Source organism: Arvicola amphibius, chromosome 10, assembly GCF_903992535.2.
Source record: "Arvicola amphibius chromosome 10, mArvAmp1.2, whole genome shotgun sequence".
Classification (NCBI taxonomy): Eukaryota; Metazoa; Chordata; class Mammalia; order Rodentia; family Cricetidae; genus Arvicola; species Arvicola amphibius.
In genome coordinates this window covers 106,952,636-106,959,222 of record NC_052056.1, presented here as the reverse complement: position 1 = coordinate 106,959,222, position 6,587 = coordinate 106,952,636, and positions in this window count along the sequence as shown.

The window sequence follows — 6,587 nt, the reverse complement described above, 5'->3', positions numbered from 1 at the left end:
TTTTCAAGGGCTTGCAGTCCAAGTGCATCCTTGAATAGTCTTGCATTTGGTTATTATTTGTTTGACTTGGTTAGTTCTTCACATCTTGAGGGAGGGCAGCTACTGACTTACAACACAAATGGTGAGTGGGCCCAGGGCCCTCCCTCCTTGGATTTCCCTTTTGGATACAGGGTGAGGTCACCCTGTATTTACATCTGATTTTCTTTTGATTTGCACCACTTAACTGTGGCGGTAATGACTTCCCCATTGGAGTGTGCATTTCATGAAGCTGAGACTCTAAAATGCACTGCCAGCTAATAGTTCAACAAGTTTGTAGGAAAGCAGAGGAGGACCTGGGGTATACCGAGTCCCCATGTGGACTGTGGGGACAGATCGCTGATCCCGACCAGTCTTTGAAACTGAATGTGAGGGCTTCTCAGAGTCTCTTGGTCTCCTGAGTGTTAACTCAGCACTACAACCTGGACCCCAGATGCTTCCAGAATGTTTGATAACCAGGTCATTTCTTTCTTTGGTTCTGGGATTGTCCAGTTTAGATCATCGAGCCACGAGGTTAGTAAGCACCCGGTCTCTCAGAATGTCAAAAACTATTCAGGGACACTGAAAACATTTCTTACCTTGCAGTTTTAGAGACAGCGGCACAGGTCAGTGCTTTGTGGGGATTCTAGCCAATACACTCACATCCTCTCCTTTGCTTTCCCAAGGCTCTTAGAAAAGCAAAGTGAATAGCATCCACACAGAGAACGGGATGAGAGGCAGTGAGGATTTAGGGCTTTTGAAAGTGAAGTGGATTTTTCAATGCTAAAAAAAATTGATAATTTCCACTTTTAAAGAACTGTGTGTAAGGATAATTGAGCAAATAAAGGCTCACCTTTTGAACCTGGTAAGGGATATTTCATTGACTTAATGAGTTTTCAACTCAACACAATTGCTTTTCAGGAACCAGCTGGTACTTTTGTTTGCTTGTCTTTGTATTTTTATAAACTCAGGTTTTTTTTAAAGGCTTCAGATTTCCTGGCATGAAGGGCATCTTCGGCAGAGGGTTTTGGTGTGCATGGAGACAGCTCTCGAACCGCTGTGTTTATACTCCAGTTCTTTGTTCTTAAGCGGGCTTTGAGTTAGGCAGATTCCTTTATTTATACAATTTCATTCAGTTAAAGCAAAGCTTGCCAACTATTCAAGATTTAAAAATAATGAAATACTGAAGGTCACCAAAGGAGAGATGGAATAAAAGGTTTTAGAAGCAGTTTGGGCTGCTGCTGGCCTTGATTGTCCTGTCGTGCCTAGTGCTGGGGTTGTCCCTGTCTGGGTAAGAATGTTCTTGTGAGGTTCCATGCCACAAGGTCAGAGTCCGCTGGACTAATCTCACAGGTTGCTTAGCTGGGGTTTCTTCTGCTGTGAAGAGACACCATGACCACAGCAACTCTTAGAAAGGAAAACGTTTCGTTGGGGTGACTCACTTAAATTTTCGGAGGTTGAGTGCATTGTCATAAGAGTGCTACATGGTGGCCTGCAGGTGATACAGTGCTGGAGAAATAGTTGAGAGTCCTACATCTTGCAGGCAATAGGAAATGGTCTGCCACACTGGGCATTATCTTGAACATTTATGAGACCTCAAAGCCTTCCTTCACTGTGACACACTTTCTCCAACAAGATCACACCTGCGATACAAGGCCATAACTCCTAATAGTGCCGCTCCCTTTGGGGGTCATTTTCTTTTAAACCACCACACCCTGGCACCTCACAATATTGTCATCTTAGCAGAAGGTGATGAGTTTCCAGTGACCCAGGTTGTCAGGTTTGTGTGGCAAACACTTTTACCTGCTCAGTCATCTCTCCTGCCCTAGTGATGTATTTTAATAGGAAACTCATATGTTTCATTATCTTACAAGTCAGAATGGATTAAATGACATATATCATATAATTACAATTGGTATGCCAGGGACAGAAATATCTATCATTATTCAATTTGTGTTAGATTGCCCATTGTGCTCAATTTGTGTAGAGTCCAAAGGAGATGCAGATTTGATGGTGGGATAAAGAAATTGGATTGCCGTTCTGAGATGCGCTCTTGTTTTTCTTCTTACTGCTTTGGGATTTCCAGATAATGATGTGCAGAGAGCACTCACCTTCTTGTAGAGGTGGCTGGAGGCTACAGCTGCAAGGCAAATTAGTAATAAATTCCTGAGGAGTTTACCAGTTGCCTCCCGGAACACTATTGGGCCAGTTATGGCAGTCTTTCTAATTACTATCAGGTCTGTTCGCTGGTAAGCACTGCTCAATACACCGTTATTTACATCCTGACTCAGGCAGGACTTCTTCCATCATGGCCACCCTCCATGTCACACAGGGCCTCTTCAAAGTCACTTTTGCATCCAGTTGCTTTCTGCTCTGAGTACCAACCTGCCCCAACAGAACAACCAGTCATGATTCTCTTTGCTTTTGGGGGAAAAAAAGTCACCCAATTGTAGTGTGCTAAACAGATGTCAGCCATTTGACTCAAAAATGGGATTTCTTGGCTCCTAGATAGTTAAGATCCTTCTTGATAAAAGGGTATTAAAATGATGAACACAATTCTTGTAATATATCAGGCATCATTACAATTCTCCAAAAATACTAGATTTGTTGGCTCATGATATACGTCACCCCCCACACTCTTTATACTTGTTGTCCCCCTATACCCAGTAGGCATCTATTTATTATAGTCACTTAGCAAGTCTGCCCTACAGCGTAAGGTATAGTAGGGAACCGGACAGCACTGGACTTGCCTCTCCAAATGGTGAAGCCAGCCTACATCATAGTGCATGAGAAATAGATTCAGGGAGTTGGAGAAATGGCTCAATGGTTAAGAGTTCTGATTCGTACCCAACACCCACATGGAGGCTCACAATCACCTATAACTCCAGTTACAGAGGATCTGATGCTCTCTTCTGGCCTCCATGGGTACCACATGCACATGTGCATACACACACACACACACACACACACACACACACACAGAGTAAGCAAAACACTTACACAGGTAAAAAAAATCTAAGTCAGTAGATTCATGCTATTGCCCTAACTTCATACATATAAATATGAGTCAACATAAGTTGTAACTTAAAACCAGTGGATCATGAACGTGATAACAATATCAAGGCAGTGGCCTCTGGTTTCTCATTTATTCTCAGTTGGAACTGTTAGTCTTCACATGTGCCTGGCTTTGGAATGTTTCTGTTTGCTAGTTAGTTTAAAGCCTCCTTCCAATGATCATTTTTTTGTTCTGTCTCTGGTCAATTCAGCTTCGCATCTATGAATTCCTTCCCAGAGTATTGTCCCTTGCTAGCTGCTGTTTTTCCAGATTTACTGGTATATTTACTCTGTCGAGAATGCAGTGATCATACATCAGATCTCTTTTCTATTACGGCTGCCTTTTCAGGTCCCAGCATTTTCTATGAAGCAAGATTGTGATTTGCATTTATAGTATCACATAAAGAATGCAGGATTTCATTCATCAGTGACTTTTGCTGTGTTTTTGTTTTTATTGATGTCAATATATTTCATGTTAGCCATCTGGTCTTATTCCTTTGCCTGGGATTATTGCACTATTGTGGCATGTACAGAATTATGATTTTTCTATTAGTTCCAATAAATGTACACCATATTTTATGAGTAAAATAACATGTCTCCTATAAAATGACGATAAAATCACTCTCAATGGCTAAAGTATGATAAAATGATAAATTTGGCCCCAAACTCATAAAATTGGGACGCATCTTAAACATAGGCAGGGACTCTCTGTGTCTGTTTTCCATCAATGTAAACGCCATCTCAATATTCAGTCCTGCTGCACTTACTTAGCACGCACTCGTGCACATGAACACACACCCATGCATGCACACACATGCACACCCACACTTCTGCAGCAGGACAGCCTCATTCTCCACCAGGCACAGCTCGGGGGGTGGGGGGTGGCCCTGGAATAATCTCACGCGATGCATGTGCAGGGTTTCCCGTACCCCTTAGGGCTAAGTTTTATTTCATCACCAGACTTTCTGCCACGGCCTCCCGTGCACTAGAAATCTCACTGTTGGGGTGACGTTCTTGAAAGTGTGACTCAAATGAATCAGCTGTCCTGGGCATTTCCCCATCAGTGGGATCTGGCTTTTTAATTGGCTCTCAGGCGTTACAGTTATTTGAATTTCTGACTCCTTGATTCCTGTGTCAAAGTCACCTTCACTTCACAAAGTTGTGTGTATCGTCAGTCATTTTTCCTTCTGGTCCAAATTCATGCTTACTTAGGAGAGGGGGGAATGCGGTGTGTGTTTTACGGCGTTAGTGTAACGCAGTGTAGAGATGTCTCATTTATTTATAACGTGAGATTTATGCCTCCATCCAATTCCAAAAGGGATCTGAGGTGGCTCACAGAGATGTTGACTTTGCTCTATCTGAGCGCCTTGAACTGTAATTTATGCTGGTGGCTTTGGCTGGTCTATCTGCCTTTCCTTGGTGTTTGGTGATTAACGTCCGTGCGTGGAAGAAAACTTGGGCTGAAGATATAAAACATCTTCTCATTCGTGAGATTTTTGGCAAACCTGCAAGAGGAAATGACTTGAAATTGCACACCAGGCAGGGGGGAGTCTAATGGCTATTTAAATTTTAAAGAGGAATGACCATTGCAAGATAAAACCACCTTTAAAGAGACATTTCTACCAGAAAACTGTAAATGCCTCCGGTGGAGCTTGCATGTATGTGACAGTCCTCCACATCGCTTTGAGAGCTGGAGACGCCACTGAGGCAAGGAAGTCTGACATCTTAGTCACCTTGGTGCTTGCACAAAGACACACTGCAAAGTTGTTGACCAAAGGAGTCAAACGAGTTAGAGATTGGGCAAGAATGCAACCTCTGGGTGAAGCGTTCTTCCTATATTATGTCATGTACCACAGCGAGGAGTAAAATACAGGTGACTGGGGAAGAGGAAGGTGGAGAAGGGTTGGCCAGGCTGGAGAAAAAAAAATAGCTGAAACAGATGCTTGTGCTGTGTTTTATTAGGTGGCGGACTGGCTGCACAGATGGCTGGGGGCTCTTCACCAGAATTTGACCGGATGCTCTGTCTCGGTAATGGCAGAGTTATTAAAGAATTGAAGTCGTGTTCACTATCCAGTCAGTCCCTAACCTGTATCACCCCTACCCATGCCAGTGTGCTTCCCCCTTTGACCCAGGTACTCTTCTGGGGGCACTTTTCACCTGTCACTGAGTGGAGCAGGACACACATAGGAAGGACCCCAGAAATCGAAGGGGAAGCAGGGTGTGTTGGGATTGCGGCAACGGTTATCAGTTCCTGTCTACAAGGTGGGGAGCTATGGCTTTTCTCCCCTGGGCAGACGGACCAGCAGGTGGGGGATTCCCCAAGCCTCACTTTTAGCGCCCGTCTTTACAGTGTTGGGAGGCATGCCTGGAGAGAGACGACTCTGAACCACAGTGCTTACTGGAAAGTCATTTTCCTGAGCTCGGTCACACACAAGTAAATCACCATCCCTTTTCGGGGGGCTTTGAATTTTTAACAGTCCCCATGCCAAGGTGATTTCGATAGATCTTAAATCTGGTACCCACTGGACCCACCTAGATCATGTCTCCGTTTCCATTCTATGCTAATATTCCATAGTTCCAAGGCCACTTAAATTTGCCTTACTTTGTCCCTGTAGGGAGAAGTTCTGGGCCACAAATATCCAGCAGTCTGCAAGGAGCCATCCCATCAGCCTCTTCGACATGCATGACTTGGCAAGCACTGTATGCAGCTGTGGATGGGTCATGGCCCAGTTCCTGTGGAGACAGAAGTACTGTCGCAGGATTCCAAATGCAGCCCGACAGTGACTTTCTACTCATGGCCAACCAGATGGCATCAAGTGACACCTAGGAGAGGCAGAGTAAGGCACCCCGCTGCTGGGTAAGCAGGAGACTGCTTCCCAAAGAAAGACGTGCAACAAGATAGGGAATCGGGCTGGGTTAGAAGAGAGACTTCTCTGGATGACACCAGACTGCCGGGAAGTAGAGCAAGAAACATGCTGTGCTCAATCAGACCCAAAACTCTGAAAATGTCAGAGGCAAAAGCATCCTGTTCCTGGGGGACCTCAGAGCCTTTTACAATTACCCACATTACCGGGCTTCTGGGGCGCTCTGGGGTGCAAGAAGAGCTTGCCACCCCAAGAAGCTCCATTGACGTCAAGTCCTAGAAACCCAGCCAGTGCCCCGAGTCAGGTCATTCTGTGAACATCCCCCTCTTCCCGTTCTGTGTCTCATTGGAAGAAAATTCAGCTTGTGCTCTCTGGGCCTTTGTCTGCTCACCTGTGAGATGAGGCTGAACTAGATCATCCTGATGATATGTTCCAGAGCTGAGTTTCTATGGCAATGAAACAACCAAATAACAGAGAGAGGAAAAAAAAAAAGAAAAAAGAAAAAAGAAAAAAGACCTGCTAAAGGAGATAGTTATGAGGAAGGAGATAATTGTGTAAAGAGAGAAACGCTGCCAAGAGGGAGAAGGAAGTCTTGTTAAAGACTAGGCAGAGCACGAATGCCCCTGAGTTCACACACGTGCACATGCATGAACA